The 19,830-nt window shown below is 42.2% G+C and overlaps 1 non-coding gene across 1 annotated transcript; it reads left to right on the top strand.

Annotated features, from left to right (window-relative positions):
* Positions 1–9,381: 9,381 nt before the first annotated feature.
* Positions 9,382–9,488, top strand: LOC112739098 (small nucleolar RNA R71). Its single transcript, XR_003170038.1, has one exon. It is a non-coding gene; the product is annotated as a small nucleolar RNA R71 (small nucleolar RNA).
* Positions 9,489–19,830: the final 10,342 nt, after the last annotated feature.

The following is a 19,830-nucleotide window of genomic DNA, read 5'->3' as shown; positions in this document are numbered from 1 at the left end:
GCACTGGGTCGTCCAAGTAATAAACCTTACATGAGTAAGGGTCGATCCCACGGAGATTGTTGGTATGAAGCAAGCTATGGTCACCTTGTAAATCTCAGTCAGGCGGATATAAAATAGTTATGGAGTTTTCGAAATTAATACTAAAATAAGGATAGAAATACTTATGTAAATCATTGGTGAGAATTTCAGATAAGTGTATGGAGATGCATTCATTCCTCTGAACCTCTGCTTTCCTGCTGTCTTCATCCAATCCGTCTTACTCCTTTCTATGGCTGGCTTTATGTAAGGATGTCACCGGTGCCAATGGCTACTTTCAATCCTCTCGGGAAAATGGTCCGAATGCTCTGTCACAGCACGGCTAATCGTCTGGAGGCATCACCCTTGTCGTTGGTTGCATCCTATTCCTCTCTGTGAAAATGGTCTGATGCGCTATCACTGCATGGCTAATCATCTTGGAGGTTCTCGATCATACTGGAATAGAATTTACTATCCTTTTGCGTCTGTCACTACGCCCAACACTCGCGAGTTTGAAGTTCGTCATAGTTATTCAATCCCAGAGTCCTACTCGGAATACCACAGACAAGGTTTAGACTTTCCGGACTGTCATGAATGCCGCCATCAATGTAGCTTATACCACGAAGATTCTGATTAGGAGATCCAAGAGATACTCATTCAATCTAAGGTAGAACGGAAGTGGTTGTCAGGCACGCGTTCATAGGGAATGATGATGATTGTCACGTTCATCACATTCAAGTTGAAGTGCGAATGAATATCTTAGAAGCGGAATAAGTTGAATTGAATAGAAAACAGTAGTACTTTGCATTAATCTTTGAGGAACAGCAGAGCTCCACACTTTAATCTATGGAGTGTAGAAACTCTACCGTTAAAAATACATAAGTGAAAGGTCCAGGCATGGCCGAATGGCCAGCCCCCAAACGTGATCAATATGATCCAAAGATGGTTCAAAAGATGTCTAATACAATAGTAAAAGGTCCTATTTATAATAAACTAGCTACTAGGGTTTACAGAAGTAAGTAATTGATGCATAAATCTACTTCCGGGGCCCACTTGGTGTGTTCTTGGGCTGAGCTTGAGTGTTGCACGTGTAGAGGTCCTTCTTGGAGTTGAACGCCAGCTTTTGTGCCAGTTTGGGCGTTGAACTCCACTTTGCAGCTTGTTTCTGGCGCTGGACGCCAGAATTGGGCAGAGAGCTGGCGTTGAACGCCAGTTTGCGTCGTCTAACCTTGAGCAAAGTATGAACTATTATATATTTCTGGAAAGCCCTGGATGTCTACTTTCCAACGCAAATAGAAGCGCGCCATTTTGAGTTTTGTAGCTCCAGAAAATTTATTTTGAGTGCAGGGAGGTCAGAATCCAACAGCATCAGCAGTCCTTCTTCAACCTCTGAATCTGATTTTTGCTCAAGTCCCTCAATTTTAGCCAGAAAATACCTGAAATCACAGAAAAACACACAAACTTATAGTAAATTCCAGAAATGTGAATTTAACATAAAATCTAATGAAAAAATCCCTAAAAGTAACTAGATTCTACTAAAAACAATGCCAAAAAGCGTATAAATTATCCGCTCATCAACTACTTTTATAACTTGTTTGTGGGAGACCGACTTATTTGCGTCGTCTTTTCCAAGTTATTTTTGTAATCCTCTTTCTTGGACCCTTGTCACGTCTCTTTCAGGGATTACTTTTTTAACTTGTTTGTTGTAGGAGACCGACTTCGTCATGTCGATCTCTTCTAAGTTATTTTGTAATCCTCTTTCTTGGACCCTTGTTAGGTCTCTTTCAGGGATTACTTTTATAACTTGTTTGTTGTAGGAGACCGACTTCGTCATGTCGATCTCTTCTAAGTTATTTTGTAATCCTCTTTCTTGGACCCTTGTTAGGTCTCTTTCAGGGATTACTTTTACAACTTGTTTGTTGTAGGAGACCGACTTCGTCATGTCGATCTCTTCTAAGTTATTTTGTAATCCTCTTTCTTCGACCCTTGTTAGGTCTCTTTCAGGGATTACTTTTATAACTTGTTCGTTGTAGGAGACCGACTTCGTCATGTCAATCTCTTCTAAGTTATTTTTATAATCCTCTTTGTTGGACCCTTGTCAGGTCTCTTTCAGGGATTACTTTTATAACTTTATGTTTTGGGCCAACTTTGTCATGTCGGGCCCTTCTAAGTTATTTTTGTAATCCTCTTTCTTGGACCCTGTTCAGGTCTCTTTCAGGGATTACTTCTATAACTTTATGTTTTGGGCCGACTTTGTCACGTCGGGCCCTTCTAAGTTAAAGTAATCCTCTTAAATAGGGTTGGCTAGACCTCTTTCCAGGGTTTACTTATAACTTGGGTTGACTTGGTCCGACTTCTTAACGTCGGCCAGTCTTTAAGTTATTATTTAGCAATCCATAAGACCTCATCAGGTTCTTTTTCCGGATCACTTTCGATAACTTCTTGCATTATTCTGCTTTCATCTTTGTCGATTTGTAGAAGGTGGTTTCTATCTTTATTTGGTCGACCTTTAGATGAATCGCGCTTTCATCTCTATTGGTCTTTATCGTGATCGTTCTGTGAATCTGTTTTTCACTTTCTGCCGATCTGTTGCTTTATAATCGGACGATGAATGCTTTAGATTAATGCGTCTTAAGAATTTGTAGAATATCTAAAATATATTTCATTCAAAAGAAAAGTGCAAATATATACATGCGGGAGTTTTTCATCCCTGTAAGTCGGATAGTTTGTAGGTCTTAGCTTGGTACCTCATTAAAAAACCTTTTTAGGAAAAAGAGTGTACCTTATACCAAGATCCTTTATCATTCCTAACTATAGTACCTTATTAGGTTGCAGGCGTGCCACGATCTGGGAATCTCTCGTCCATCGAGTTCGGACAGCCTGTAGTAGCCCTTCCCAAGTACTTCTATGACTCGGTAGGGTCCTTTCCAGTTTGCTGCCAGCTTTCCTTCTCCAGGTCAAGTTGTTCCAATATCATTTCGGATTAGAGTGAGGTCATTTTCTACAAAACCTCGCGACACTACCTTTTGATTATATCTCGAATCCATTCGACGTTTTAGTGCTTCTTCCCTGATCCGAGCTCTTTCCTGAACTTCCAGAAGTACGTCGAGTTCTTCCCTTTGCCGTTGGAAGTTGGCTTCTTCATTGTAGTGTACTACTCTAGGCGACCCTTCCTCAATTTCTACCGGGATCATTGCCTCCACTCTGTATGCTAGTCGGAAGGGTGATTCCTTTGCGGTGGAATGTGGCGTTGTCCGATATGCCCATAGGACTTGTGGGAGTTCCTCAGCCCAAGCTCCTTTTGCATACTGTAATCTCCATTTTAACCCAGGCAATATGACTTTATTGGCAGCTTCAGCTTGTCCATTGGCTTGGGGATGTTCGACGGAGGTAAACTGGTGCTTTATGTTTAAATCGGCTGCTAATTTTCTGAAGCCTGCATCTGTGAATTGGGTGCCATTATCTGTGGTTATGGAGTATGGGACCCCGAACCTTGTGACAATGTTTCTATATAGGAATTTTTGACTTCTTTGAGCAATAGCATTAGCTAGGGGTTCTGCCTCGATCCACTTTGTAAAGTAGTCTACTCCTACTATGAGAAATTTAACTTGTCCCGATCCCTGCGGAAAGGGTCCAAGAAGGTCGAGTCCCCATTTTGCAAATGGCCAAGGTGAGGTTACGCTGATGAGCTCTTCTGGCGGGGCGAGGTGAAAGTTGGCATGTTTCTGGCGTGGTGGGCATGTCCTTACAAACTCTGTAGCTTCCTTTTGTAGAGTTGGCCAATAAAATCCCGCCCGGAGTACTTTTTTGGTGAGAGCTTGTGCTCTGAGATGATTACCACAAATGTCACTGTGTACTTCCTCTAAAACTTCCCTTGTGTTGGAGGTCGGCACACATTTTAATAGTGGTATTGAAATCCCTCTTTTATATAGGGTGGTGTTTATGATAGTGAAGTACTGAGTCTCCCGTTTTAACCTCTTTGCCTCCTTTTCATCTGTGGGGAGTGTTTCTGTTTTGAGGTAGTTAATTATGGGGGTCATCCATCCTTGATCCTGACTTGTTATGGCTAGGACTTTTTCCTCTTCTGAGATTGACGGGTTCTGTAGCATTTCCTGGATGAGGCTTCTATTGTTGCCCCCTGGTTTGGTGCTGGCTAGTTTTGAGAGTGCGTCAGCTCGGGCATTTTATTCGCGGGGTATGTGGCAGGTCTTATATTCCCCGAGTTGTCCGAGCTGTTCCTTGGTTTTATCCAAATACTTTTTCATGGTGGGATCTTTGGCTTGGGAGCTCCCTGTTATTTGTGAGGTGACTACTTGTGAATCGCTGAAGATGTTGAGTTTTTGAGCTCCAACCTCCTTAGCCAGATTCAAACCAGCTAGTAACGCTTCATATTCCGGCTGGTTGTTTGAGGCCGGGAACCCAAATTTAAGGGAAAGCTCAACTTGGGTTCCTTGGTTGCTTTCTATTATCACACCTGCACCGCTTCCAGTCTTATTCGAGGAACCGTCCACGTAGAGATTCCATTCTGTGGGAGTTTCCAAGGTATCTGTGAATTCTGCAATGAAGTCGACCAAGTACTGTGATTTGATGGCTGTCCGAGCTTCATATTGGAGGTCGAACTCGGATAATTCGACTGCCCATTGTAAAATTCTGCCTGCTAGATCTGTCTTCTGCAATATCCCTTTTATGGGCTGGTGGTCCGGACCTTAATGGTGTGAGTCTGGAAGTACGGGCGAAGTCGTCGAGATGTCAATATGAGAGTATAGGCAAACTTTTCTATCTTTTGGTAGTTCAGCTCGGATCCCTGCAACACTTTACTAATGAAATATACAGGTTATTGCCTTTTGTCGTCCTCTCGAACCAGTGCTGAGGCTACTGCCCGACTTCCTACCACAAGGTACAATACGAGTGGTTCTTTCTCTCGTGGTCGAGTTAGGATAGGTGGTCGTCCCTGGAAATTTTTGAAATCCTGGAAGGCTTGCTCGCATTCCATTGTCCATTCGAACTTCTTTCCTTTCCTTAAAGTGGCATAGAAGAGGGGAGATCTTATCGCTGATCCTGCTAAGAATCTGGATAAGGCTGCCAATCTCCCATTGAGTTGTTGTACCTCTCAGACACAAGTTGGGCTCTTCATGTTGAGTATGGCCTGGCATTTGTCTGGATTTGCTTCAATTCCTCTTTGTATGAGCATGAAACCTAAGAATTTGCCCGCTTCTACTGCAAAAGGTGCATTTTGCAGGATTAAGTCGCATGTCATGCTTCCTTATAGTGTCGAACACTTGGGCCAGGTCGGACAATAATGTCTCTTCACTTTGTGTCTTTATTAACATGTCGTCCACGTAGACTTCCATGATTTTTCCGATATGATCTGAAAAGACTTTATTTATTAGCCTTTGAGAAGTAGCTCCTGCATTCTTGAGACCGAAAGGCATCACAATGTAGCAGTAATTTGCTTTTGGTGTTAAAAATGAGGTCTTTTCTTGATCTGGTGGATACATGGGGATTTGGTTGTATCCGGAATATGCATCCATAAATGAGAGGTATCTATATCCGGATGAAGCATCTACCAGAGCGTCGATACTTGGGAGTGGGTAAGGATCTTTTGGGCAGGCATTGTTGAGATCGGTATAGTCGGTGCACATTTGCCACTTTCCATTTGATTTTTTCACCAAGACGATGTTAGCTAGCCATAGTGGGTACTTGACTTCACTTATGAATCCTGCCTCTAGTAGTGCTTGTACCTGTTCTTTCACAGCTTGGGATCGTTCTGGCCCAAGTTTTCTTCGTCTCTTCTATACTGGCCGAGATCCTGGATAGACCGCCAACTTGTGACACATTAGCTTGGGGTCTATGCCTGGCATGTCTGCAGCTTTCCATGCGAAGAGATCAACATTATCTCGTAAGAACTGTACTAGTAATTCTTTTGTGTTTCCTTTCAGGATCGTGCCAATATTAGTTGTTTGGTCCGAGGTGTCTCCGATCTGAACTTTCTCTACTTCTCCTTCGGGCTGTGGACGGAGTTCTTCTCGTCTCTGAACTCCACCAAGCTCAATTGTATGGAACTCTTCTCCTCTGCCTCTGAGGTTTAGACTTTCGTTATAACAACGGCGTGCCATCTTTTGATCTGCTTTTGTCGTAGCTATCCCTTCTGTAGTTGGGAATTTCATGCATAGATGTGGAGTCGAGACTATTGCGCCGAGTTGATTTAGTGTTGTCTGACCTATTAGGGCATTGTAGGCTGAACTCAAGTCGACCACGATGTAGTCTATCTTGAGTGTTCTGGATTGGTTCCCTTTTCCGAAGGTTGTATGTAGTGACACGTATCCCAGTGGTTGTACTGGGGTATCTCCCAGTCCGAACAGGCTGTTCTGGTATGCTCTAAGCTCCTTTTCTTCTAAGCCGAGCTTGTCGAAGGCAGTTTTGAATAAGATATCGGCGGAGCTCCCTTGGTCTATCAACGTACGGTGGAGATTGGCGTTTGCCAGTATGATGGTGATGACCATGGGGTCGTCGTGTCCTAAGATAATACCGGATGCGTCTTCTTTGGTGAACGTGATTGCAGGGATGTCGGGTGCTTCCTCCTTTCTTTCGACATGATATACTTCTTTGAGATATCTTTTGCGGGACGATTTGGAGATTCCTCCTCCTGTAAATCCGTCGTGTATCATGTGGACGTATCTTTCTGGTGTACGAGGTGATCGCTCAGCTCGTCCGACATCTTCATCCCTTCGTCTCTTTCTTTGCTCATCATCTCGGGTGGCCAGAAACCGATCTAGTTTTCCTTCTCTCACCAATTTTTATATGACATTTTTTAAGTCAAAGCATTCGTTGGTGGAGTGCCCACGGATTCGATGGTATTCACAATATTCATTCCGGTTTCCTCCTCCTCTTTTTCCTTTGAGGGGTCGAGCTGGGGGTATTTTTTCCGTATGGCAGACTTCTTTGTAAACATCTACCAGGGATACCCTAAGAGGAGTGTAATTGTGATATTTTTTAATTTTCTCCCCTTGTCGATCTTCCTTCTTTTTGGATTCTTTATCTTTGTCTCGGTAGGAGAATCCGGATTTTGAGGTTTCCCCCAACCGAGAGTTTTCTTCTATGTTGATATATTTTTCCGCTCGCTCCTGCAACTCATCCAGAGACGTGGGATATTTCTTTGATATAGATTGGCTAAAAGGTCCCTCTTGTAGGCCATTGATGAGGCCCATGATGGCGGCCTCTGTTGGCAAGCTTTGTATGTCTAGGCATGTTTTGTTGAATCTCTCCATATAATTGCGAAGACTTTCCCGATCTCCTTGCCTGATTCCTAGTAGACTGGGGCCGTGCTTAGCCTTGTCTTTTTGGATGGAGAATCTGGCAAGGAATTTTTTGGCTAGGTCGTCAAAGCTTGAGATGGACTTTGGAGGTAGGTTGTCGAACCACCTGATTGCTGTCTTCGTGAGAGTTGTTGGAAAAGCTTTGCAGCGAACGGCGTCGGAGGCGTCGGTGAGGTACATTTTACTTCTAAAGTTGCTGAGGTGATGGTTGGGATCTGTAGTGCCATCGTACAAAGTCATATCTGGGAGTTTGAAGTCCTTAGGAATTTTAGTTTTCATGATTTCCCTACTGAATGGATCTTGGTCTTTGCGTGAGTTGTCCTCAGGGGTGAACCGAGTAGTTTTGGTATTGAGATTTGTTTCGAGTTTTAGAAGTTTATCTTCTAATTCTCGACATCACCTCACCTCTCTTTGTAGATCCTTCTCAACTTTTCGTTAGTGTTGGGTTTCTTTTTTCAGTTGCTTTAAACGATCTTGAAGTGCTTCAATCACTCCCAGATTTGATGAGTTTTTGTCCCCGTTAGATTCGGGGGTATCTTTCAGTGTATTGCCCGCGTTATTGTGCGGTGTTCTGTCTTCTAGATCTGAGTCGTGGTCGTTGTCATGGTCGTCCGCCATGGTGATTGGATGACTTTCAGATTCTCCCGCAACGGCACCAATGTTCCGAGGGTTACCTGAAACTGTAGGTCGATCTCGGATGAGATCTTCTGTACTGGTCAGAGATGACGGGTCCAGCTGGTGGCGGTTGGAATTGTCGTGTCCGACTTGTTGGACTGGCTGCACTGCTGATCCTTGGTCACCGGAGGGTGAGGGGTACCTGCAAGAGACTCCGATGCTTAAGTTAGCATGGGTATTAAACAGGTTTTTAGTAGAATCAGAGTATGAGTTATACCTGGGTGTTCCAGTGTATTTATAGTAGTGTGGGCTGACCTTTCTGATAAGATAAGTTAGTTATCTTATATTATCTTATTTTATTTTGGGTGAAGTCAGCTTATCTTCAAGGGAACCGCCTTTATCTCTATAGGCTTGGATTGCCTTTGGATTTGGGTCGTGTTCCTCTATTTGTGCCTTTTATTAGGTTTTCCTGTCGATTTGGCCGACCTCTTTGAGAAGAGGCCGGATAGCCTGACCTGAAGAGGTCGGTCGCTTTGTCACTGAACATCTCGGGTCGGATAGCTCGACCCAGGGTGTGAACACTTCCCATCTTACTTTCTTTACTTCACCTCTCAGGTTTTTCTCTGTGTCACTTGGGAAGCTATCAGTAGGTTTGGGAATCTTCTCAGAGATGTATCCCACTTGAAATTCCAGCCTCTTAATGGTGTCTCCTTGGTTCTTGATATTGGCTCGCACCTCCTCCTTGAACACCTTGTTATCTTGGAGTTCCTTACATATGCCTTCAAGTAGAGTCTCAATTCTTGAGAGTCTATCTTCGGATGATGATGAGTTGAGATTGGAGGGATGAGAATGGCCATTTTGGCTTTGGTATGGATGTTGAGGTGTGTTGTTAGGTGGGTGCTGATATGATCTCTATGTGGAATGTTGGTGAGCTGCATTGTTGTTGGGGTTGTGACGTCTCTGATCTTGGCCTTGATCTTGTTGATTTCCCCACCCAAAGTTTGGGTGGTTTTTCTAACCAGGATTATAAGTTTTGGAGTATGAATCATAGGTCTGCCTAGGTGAGTTTCCGATGTAGTTGGCTTGTTCCTGATCACCCTCTGTTTCTGCATTCACTCCTTCTTGAGTTGCTGCTGAGATGGTGATTGCTGCTACTTGGTTCCTCTCCATCTTTTTGGTAAGGTCAGCTAGCTGCTTGGTGATCATCTTATTTTGAGCCAGTAGTGCATCCATGTTGTTTAGCTCCATCACTCCTCTAGTGTTGCCTCTTTTAGAGGCATAGAAGTAGTCATTCTCGGCTACAGTCTCAATGACATCTATGACTTCTTCAATGGTCTTCTTCTTATTCAGAGATCCCCCAGATGAGTGGTCTACTGCCTTCTTTGATTCATAAGAAAGACCTTCATAGAAAATGTGTAACTGCACCCATTCATTGAACATATCTGGCGGGCACCTTCTTGTCAAGTCCTTAAACCTCTCTCATGCTTCATATAGAGTCTCACCATCTTGTTGCCTGAAGGTTTGTACCTCAGCTCTTAACCTATTGATTCTTTAAGAAGGATAGAATCTCGCCAAGAATTTGTTCACCACATCTTTCCAGGTTGTTAAACTTTTCTTCGGGAAGGATTCCAGCCATTTAGATGCTTTGTCCTTAAGTGAGAAGGGAAACAGAAGTAGTCTATAGGTGTCAGGATGAACACCATTAGACTTTACAGTATCACATATCCTCAGAAATGTGGTGAGATGTTGATTGGGGTCTTCTTGAACACTTCCTCCAAATGAACAGTTGTTCTGAACAAGGGTGATGAGCTGTGGCTTTAGTTCAAACTTATTGGCATGTATGGTTGGCTTTTGGATGCTACTTCCACAGTTTCCTGGGTTTGGATTGATGTAAGAGCCCATAACTCTTCTCTCTTGCCCAGCATGATTTGCTGGACCTTCTCTGCCATGGTTGTGAGCCTCTTCTTCATGATGGTTCTCCATATTCTCATCCATGTCTGGTTCAAAATACTCCTCCTCTTCCGCAGCACCAACAACTCTCTTTCCTCTTGCTTCCCTCTTTAGTTTAAGGAAGGTCCTCTCAGGTTCAGAATCAAAGGAAGTTGAAGCTCCGCATCTTCTACCTGTCATACAACCAACAAGGCCAAGGCAAAAGGGAGATAGAGAGTATTCTTGTTAAAAATGTTGTTAGTGTGATTGATACAATATATCAAACAGTTAGTGGGTCAGTGAACTAAATTGTAACAAACAAGAGAACACCACAAACGGGTAGGGGTACCAGGAAGAAAATGACTGAAACTGAAAGTAAATCAATCAAACAGAAATTAAATCAAACAAAAGAAAAATGCTCAATCTAGTTATCCACCAATTTAATCATTGTTGATACAAAATCAATCCCCGGCAACGGCGCCATAAACTTGATGCACGGAAACTTGTCTCTCAACAATTTTCCCTCGGCAAGTATACCGAATTGTCGTCAAGTAAAAACTCACAATAGAGTGAGGTCGAATCCCATAGGGATTGATTAGTCAAGCAACTTTAATTGGAGGAATGTTCTAGTTGAGCTAAGCAGAATTTGATTTGAGAATCGCAGGAAATTAAATGGCGGGAAAGTAAATAACAGAAAGTGTAAATGCTGGAAATAAAGAGCAAAATGTAACTAGCAGAAAGTAAATTGCAGAATCTTAAATGGGGATTTGGGGAAATGAACATAAAAATAAATGGCATAAAGTAAAGAGAATGGGTAAGATCAGAAATGGGGGATTCATTGGGCACAGGAGATGTTGTATTCTCCGGATCAAGTTCATTCTCATCTCTTCCTCAATCAATGCATTCATTGATCTCCTTGGCAATCTTAAGTGATTGGATTCCAATTCCTTGGCAACCCAATCTCTCAAATCTTGATCAATAGCCAATTCCTTGGTCTAATTGCTCATGAGAAGAGATGAAGTATGGTCACTGATTATACCACATGTATTCCCAAATCAAAGTGTTGGTAGGATTATATGTCACTATATCCATCCAAACCCCAATTTGGTCCAACATGAGAAAGCATTTCTAGCATGATCTCTCCATTCCTCTTCCAATGTTCTGAAGAGATCCAAGTATGAATAGCTTCTTTTCCAAGACAACTACCTAATTGGATGAAGATTGAAAGCTTTCTAGTAAAATCAAGAGAAAAGAAAGAAGAATAATTAAAACTATTATTGATCCATCAAATTTCAACAGAGCTCCCTAAACCAATGAAAGGGGTTTAGTTGTTCATGGCTCTGGGAATGGAAAGCAAAGATGGAAAATGCATTCTGAAAGTAAAACTAAAAGTTGCAGAGAAAGTAAAATTATACAGAGAGTAGTTCTCCCAATGCCCCCCCAAAAGCTCTTGATGAGCGGATAATTTATACGCTTTTTGGCATTGTTTTTAGTATGTTTTTAGTAGAATCTGGCTACTTTTAGGGATGTTTTCATTAGTTTTTATGTTAAATTCACATTTCTGGACTTTACTATGAGTTTGTGTGTTTTTCTGTGATTTCAGGTATTTTCTGGCTGAAATTGAGGGACTTGAGCAAAAATAAGATTCAGAGGTTGAAGAAGGACTGCTGATGCTGTTGGATTCTGACCTCCCTGCACTCAAAATAGATTTTCTGGAGCTACAAAACTCAAAATGGCGCGCTTCTAATTGCGTTGGAAGGTAGACATCCAAGGCTTTCCAGCAATATATAATAGTCCATACTTTGCCCAAGTTTAGATGACGCAAACTGGCGTTCAATGCCAGCTCTCTGCCCAATTCTGGCGTCCAGCGCCAGAAACAAGTTGCAAAGTGGAGTTCAACGCCCAAAATGGCACAAAAGTTGGCGTTCAACTCCAAGAATGACCTCTCTACGTGTAGACTTCAAGCTCAGCCCAAGCACACACCAAGTGGGCCCCGGAAGTGGATTTATGCATCAATTACTTACTTCTGTAAACCCTAGTAGCTAATTTATTATAAATAGGACTTTTTACTATTGTATTGGTCATCTCATGACATTTTAGATCTGAATTTTGTACTCTTTGACGGCATGAGTCTCTAAACTCCATTGTTGGGGGTGAGGAGCTCTGTTGTGTCTCGATGAATTAATGCAAGTATTTCTGTTTTCCATTCAAACATGCGTGTTCCTATCTAAGATATCCATTCGCACCTAACTATGGAGAAGGTGATGATCAGTGACACTCGTCACCTTCCTCAATCCATGAACGTGTGTCTGACAATCACTTCCGTTCTACATCAGATTGAATGAATATCTCTTAGATTCTCTAATCAGAATCTCCGTGGTATAAGCTAGATTGATGGCGGCATTCATGAGAATCCGGAAAGTCTAAACCTTGTCTGTGGTATTCCGAGTAGGATTCTGGGATTGGATGGCTGTGACGAACTTCAAACTCGCGAGTGCTGGGTGTAGTGACAGACGCAAAAGGATAGTAAATCCTATTCCGATACGCCTGAGAACCTGCAGATGGTTAGCCGTGCGGTGACAGCGCACCTGGACCCTTTTCACTGGAAGGATGGATGGTAGCCGTTGACAACGGTGATCCACCTACACACAGCTTGCTATAGGAGGACGTGCGTGCATGAATCAGAGGACAGAGGAAAGCAGAGATTCTGAAGACAAAGTATCTCCAAAACTCCAGCATATTATCCATTACTGCATAACAAGTAACCTTTAATCCATGCTCTCTTGTTTATTCGCAACTCAACTGATAAATATAACTGACTTCCTGACTAAGAATTGCAAGATAACCATAGCTTGCTTCAAACCAACAATCTCTGTGGGATTCAACCCTTACTCACGTAAGGTATTACTTGGACGACCCAGTGCACTTGCTGGTTAGTGGTACGAGTGTGAAAAGTGTGATTCATTATTTGTGCACCAGCTCTCTTTACTAGTTCAAAACTACTCCTATATATACTACTCTTCTGATCTTCTAGTTGGCTCTTCAAGTCTTTGGATATGGGCCTTTGGATCTTGAGTTGAAGTAGTTTGGAATCTTCAGTGGGCTCAGCTTTACTTGCACAGAAAGTGTGAAGTAGGCATAGACTTTAGCTAGGACGTTAGTGGTGTTAACGTTAAGTGAAAATGTGGGTTCAAGAACGTTAGTGACGATCACCTTTTTCACTAACGTTCCTAACCCAAAATGGTTCACGTTAACTTCAACGTTAGTGGCACTAACGTGACCACTAACGTTGTCTCTTGGTCCATCACAAGCGTTATTGGCGTTCAATTTTTCCAATAATGTTGCTCTTAGCCCCCCTTTTCTCACGTTAGAGTTCACGTTAGTATAACTAACGTGGCTCTTAACGTGGGCATACCTTAGCCTCGAGAGTGTTAGTGACACTTACCTTTGTCACTAACGCTCCAAACGCCTCTTCTCACATTAGTGCCTCACGTTAATTGCATTAACGTGACCACTAACGTGGTGGTGATTGCCATCTCCAACGTTAGTGACAAAGGTGAGTGTCACTAACGTTGGCTCATCATTCCTTTCCACCACGTTAGCTTCTACGTTACTGTAATTAACGTGGCAACTAACGTGGCTAATAGTGGCTTGGTCCAACGTTAGTGACAAAGGTGAGTGTCACTAACGTTGGCGATTCCTTGCTCCTCCCACGTTAGAGTTCACGTTAACTGAGTTAACGTGACTCTTAACGTGGCCAATTGCCAATTTGAAGCGTTAGTGGTATTCACTTTTACCACTAACGCTGGAGCTCCCTTTTTTTCCATGTTAACTACCACATTTATTGTTAATGTGGCAATTAACGTGGGCCATGATGGTTTCGAAGACTTTATTGGCAATCACTTTTCTCATTAACGTTGCAAGTTTATTCCCATTCCACGTTAGTGGTCACGTTAATTAGATTAACGTGGCTGCTAACGTGGCTCTTCCTTGCTTCCTTTGTCCTGAAATCAAGCAAATAAAGTGCATCAAAGCTCTATTCCAAGTTATGAGACATGCATTATCTAATTTGTCATTCAATCCTTGCATAATCCTCATGAAATCATGTAAAATTCACAATATTTGCCTAAATCAAGATGTAAGTGTTCATTTACCCAAAACTTGCTTATTTCTTAAGAAAATGCATGAAACTACCCTAAAACAGTAAAGAAAAGGTCAGTGAAACTGGCCAAAATGCCTTGGCATCACTCTTCCACACTTAAGCGTTTGCACAGTCATCCGTGCACTAACACGATCTGGGGGGAATGTCTCTAAAGTTCCTCCACCTTTAGTTGGCGGATGCGGGGGTTCCGGGTTGCTATATACACAAGTAAACAACAATTGAGGAAAAGATCATACGAGTGTGGTATGATAAAAGATAATGTGTGTATTCTAAGTGTGCGCACACTTTAGAATAGACACATTAGCCGGGTAAAGTGGTATCCACACAATCCAAAGAAATAGCATACGTTTCTCAATTAAATTGCCTATGTTGCAAGTAAAGAATAAGAAAAACTTAAGGTACAAGCAACCCTAGTTAAGCACAAAAGTGAATTGAGTACTTGATATTGGATATTAAAATTGTGCAAGTGAAGGCTCAAAATTAGTATAAAATAACACAATAAACAACAACTAATCCATTGGTGAAAAGAAAGCCACGTATTCATCATGAAACATTCAGAACAAGTCACATTGTAAAGATACTTGTTACAAAGAGTGATAAGTGTGATAAGAATCAAGCTAAGTCACTCAAACAAATGCAAAGCATTAACAAGGAGCAAGTACTGGTCATGTGATGAATTTAATATGGAAATCATGATGAACAAGTAAGTTTCAACTCAATTCACTTAATTCAATGCACTTATATAATTTGTCCTAGTGGTACAATCAAAACACGAGTTATCAAACCCACTAGGTACTAGTAATTCAAGGCAAAGTATAAGTGCATTGGTTTAAACTTCAAGTGACAAGCAACCCATTCAACATAAAGCGACACTTGCAACTTATTCAATAACAACTAGAGTAAAACTAATATAATTACTAAAACAAAGAAAAGATGTAATAAAAATGAAGTAAAACAAGTAGAGAAACATGCAAAAAGCAAGAAAAGTGAGCGATGGAAGGGGTGGGAGTGCTTTAGGGCTTAATTGGAAGAGAAATAAAAAATTTCTCCAAAATAGCACTTGTGCATATGCACAGATACGTGTGCGTACGCACACTTTATGAAACATAGGAGGTATGCGCTCGCACAAGTCGTGCAAACGCTCTGGACAGAAGGAGGTGTAAGATGTGTGTGTACGCACAAGCGTGTGCGCACGCACAAGACACACTTTTTCTTATGGCGGGGATCATGGATGCGGGCGCATAGGAGTCTGTGCACGCGCACAGGGGCAAAATTGGGTGGGATTCACGCGCACAAGCCATGCCAACGCTCCAACCAGAGGGGCTGCAACTTGGCATGCGGAGGCACACGTCTGTGCGGCCGTATAGATGGTGCGAAAGGAAAATGCGTGTGTACGCACAAAGCAGTGCGCATGCACAGGTTATAGAAAACAAGGTAGCGCCCACGCATAGGCTGTACTGGCGCTGCAACCAGAGGGAAATACGAAGGGTGTGCGGGCGCACAGGCGTGTGTGCTCGCATAGGTCGCGAAACTCACAGTTGTGTGCGTACGCACAGATGACCTGTTTTGCAAAAAAATTTCTTTCATTTCTAAGGTGTTATGCCTTAGCTCAATCAACATATCAACCCCAAATCATACAAAAAATCCATAAAATCATGATCCATACACAAAATTAACCTACTAAACTCAAAATCAAGCTAATCCTAAGCTAATCAAGATAGACAAAAAATGCAATAAACCAAGACTATAAACAAAAAGAAAGGGTAAGAAAGATGTTACCATGGTGGGGTGTCTCCCACCTAGCACTTTGGTTTATAGTCCTTAAGTTGGACTTATTGAGGAGACTCTAGCTAGGGAGGCTTGTGTTTCCACTCCTCTATGAACCTCCAACCATGCTTGGCCTTTCACTCTCCTCCGGGATCCCATATTCTAGGCATCCGCTCACCTTCTTATTGATCTTTATGCTTCAAGCCGGATGGATAAGCTCCTAATTGACCCTTGTAACAACCCAATATTTTCCAAAAATTACCCAATTGTGCTTGACACCATGCTTGAACTCCAAGTCTTGAATGGATTTTCTTAAAGAACCTTGGCTTCAATTGGCAACCAACACTTCCTTCTCCACCATGCACCAACCCAATAAGGACCTTGAGTTGGTAGTCTGTCTCCAAGATAGCATATTGGTGGGGCCAATAAAGTTCATACAAAAAATTGCCACCCACTCAATGGGCTCTTGGTTGTCAGCTCTTTCCTTACCAACCTCTTCCTCCTCTTCCCCATCACTCGCTTCATAACATGGAGGTTGTGAAAAGTCTACCTCCATGTCGCTCTCAAATTTAATGGGAAGAGGCTCATTAGGATCCTTAAGGGAATTGATCAAGGAGGACAAAAAATCATCAATGATGGAATCCTCATCTAGATCAATCTCCCTCAACTCCTCTTTCTCCACTCCGGTTCACATACTTCACTTTCTCCCTCTTGTTGCAATTCAAGCTCCAACCCTTCTTCTTTCCCTTGTGGCTCCATGCTCTCCTCTTCACTACAAGCCTTGGTTGATCCTTTACATTCCTCAAGAGGAATGCCTTGATCGGATGAGCGAAGTAAAGTCAAGCGGTTTACTGCTTCGGTTATGGTAGCCATGAGTTGCCCTTGTGTCCTTCGGAATCCTTCTTGCTCTTGCAAAAAGGCTTGAAGGTCTTGATGGTCTTGGGTCAAAGGTAAGAAAGCTTCACCTTGGGGTGAAGAATGAGGTTTATAGTTTGGGAGAAAGGTTATATGTGTGGCGGGTGATTCATGTTGGTAGGTGTTTTGAGGTGGTATGTAAGAATGTGGTTATTAGTATTGGTGTGGTGTTTGAAAATATGGTGATTGGGGGTTATGTTGGGGGTATGGGTCATAGGCATATCGTGGTGGAGGTGTATAATCAAGATGAAATCCACCATATCCTAGGTTTGGGTATACATATTGGGAAGGGCATGGCTCATTGTAGTATAGGGGCGGTTGCTCTTCCCAAAATTGATGCTCCAATCCCATGATGCAATCCAAAATTGAGGTTATCAAACTCTACAAAATAAGCACAACCAAACTCCAAACCAAGAGGGTGATAACTCATAGAGAAAATTGAAAATAACAACTAAAGACATCAATTAACAAAATAAACAAAATCCTAATTACCAATAAAAGAAAACAAACAACCAAAAAGTATCTATTCACACTATTCACATATTAACAACAACCAAAATATAGCACTCATGATGCTAGCTCCCCGGCAATGGCGCCAAAAACTTGATGCGAGCAAAACCATTGGTTAAGAATTCCTTCTCGGTAAAGGAGAAATAACCTCATTGCCAGTATAGTTCTCAACTAACAAGTAATGCTCGATCAAAGTTTACAATTTCTAATCTAAACCGAGAGTCTTTCAACCTCGGGTCGTCTTCCCTAGGAACTAATGCCAACAAGTGCACACAATTTTGGTTGTGGAAAGCAAGGGGGTTTCAATGATGAGAGCAAACAATAAAGAGATAAAAGAACAAGCCAAAATTGCAATTAATAAAGCAATAAAGGAATAAAAGAACTATGTATGTAATATAAACAAGTAAGGCTAAAAAGTAACGGAAAAGTGGTTCAAAACGTAAATGAAACCTTGACTTGGGATGAGTTATGGAATCCCTTCCTTGCCATAACCACAACTATGGTAATTATCATGAATTAATCTTTCTTAGTTAACCCCTAACATCGAGGAGTAAGTCAAGCAAGCATAATTGACCTTAATCCATAAGTCCTAACCAACTTACCAAACTAGTTGATAAAAAGCTAGCTTTAATGGAAACAAGAATCAACTAACTCCCCAAGAATTACCACTAAATATTGGACATTACGGTTCTAGTAATCTATAAACTCATTTTCCCAAGCCAAGGGGTGGAAATCTACCCCATAACTAAGCCTGGCATTTCATCAAACACATAGAGGGCATAAACATAAAGCATGGCAAAATTGGGAAAATGGTAAAAACTATGAACCATAAATGATCAAAATCAATAAAAACAACTCAAACAAATATATAAAAACCATCAAACATCAAATTAAACAACTAGGAATCCAAAATTACAAAACTATATAAAGTGGCAAGAGAAATGAAAATGTGAGAAAGTGTAGAACAAGTAATGTCATAAAAGAGAGAATTAAAGAAATACTTACAATGAAAATATGTGTTTTCTACCCTACAAGTGAGCTCTCTTTGTTATGTGTTGATATGCGCTTAATATAGCCTTCCAAACCAGCCTTCAGCACTTCAGAAATGGGCCTAGAGACCCCCAAAACCGCGCAGCACGTGATTTTTTAATGGAGGCATGCGCTGGTACCTGTGCGGACGCACAGATGTGTGCGTCCGCACACTTTGCCGAATTTCCACTTGTGCGTATGCACAGATGGTTGTGCGCACACACGCATGTTGATTTCCTCCTTGTGCGTACGCATGCATCCTTGTGCGCACGCACGCATGGCTCTATGCTTCCTCCTTGTTTTCTTCATGTTTCTCCCTTTGTACATGCTTCCTTCCACTTTTGTATATCCATTCTTGCCTCTTTGATATGAAATCACTCAACAACTATGTTATGGCATCAAATGGAATAAAAGTGGAATTTAGTTGCTCAATTTAAGCACAAAACGCATGTTTTAACATTTAGGTTCAATTTAGGGATCAAACACAAAAGTATGCTATTTTGGTGATTAAGTGTAGGTTCACGTGATGAAATCCACTCAAATTGAGCCAAAATATCTCATCAAATATGGACTCATCACAGTGTCTTGTAAAAAAATTTATCACTTCAACCAAGTAATACCTAAATGCAAGCAAGTAACTACTCATGCAAGTTATCCTATCTAACTAAAGAAAATTAAAATATTGGTGTTGAGAGAGAATTGTTACCCTCAGAAGTCAATTACCGACCTCCCCACCCTTAGTGCTTGGCATGGTCCTCCGTGCCATCAGTGATCTACAAGGTGTTTCCGGAATCGCTACTTCCAATGGCCAAATGATGGGGGAACAGGGGCGCCTCCGTGTCCATAGCTTGATCGCTTGCATTGCCATCAATGGAAGTAGAGTCTGAAGTATCGGGTACCTCCGAAGGTGGGTGAGTACAGATAATGAGCTCCTTTAAGTAGTTGTGTCGGCGCTTGTTGCAGCGCTCAATCTACTCAATCTGTCGTCCGTGCCGGTCTAGCCTCTCCAGGATCTCAAGTAGCAACTGGTGGTTGGATGGTGGCGGTGCATGGAGTGTTGATGATGGTGGGGCGGAAGATGATGGGGCATCCAAAGACGGGTTTTCATTTAGGCTCCTAGGTGGCACTTGTGGCATGATCCATTTTCCATGGGAAACCAGTTCATCTGCTAAGGGAATTTTACTCTTGATGTCATCCGCTTTGTACGGAATGCCAAGCGTAGATGCTAGTTCTATTACCAAGGCTGGGAAGGGAATATTACCAACCATGTGAACGCGACCCATGGCCCGACGGAGGAGTCTAGGGATGCTAAGTGACCTCTCAGTCATAATCCACCATACAAGCACGGCCATGTCCCCGGTGATAGAGGACTCATGAGTACTTGGCCAGACATAATGAGACATGATTTTTTGCCAAAGACGACCCTCATCTATCAATTCATTAGGCGAAGCCCTTTTGGGTTAACCTTGCTTTGCCCATAAACCCAAGTGCTTCCAGGCTTAGCAATGGCTTGTAGGATGGGGTCCTAATCAAAAGTATAACTTTTGCAGGCAATTTTCGCTTCGTGGAAGG

Source organism: Arachis hypogaea, chromosome 13, assembly GCF_003086295.3.
Source record: "Arachis hypogaea cultivar Tifrunner chromosome 13, arahy.Tifrunner.gnm2.J5K5, whole genome shotgun sequence".
Lineage (NCBI taxonomy): Eukaryota > Viridiplantae > Streptophyta > Magnoliopsida > Fabales > Fabaceae > Arachis > Arachis hypogaea.
This window is presented reverse-complemented; position numbering and strand designations above follow the sequence as displayed.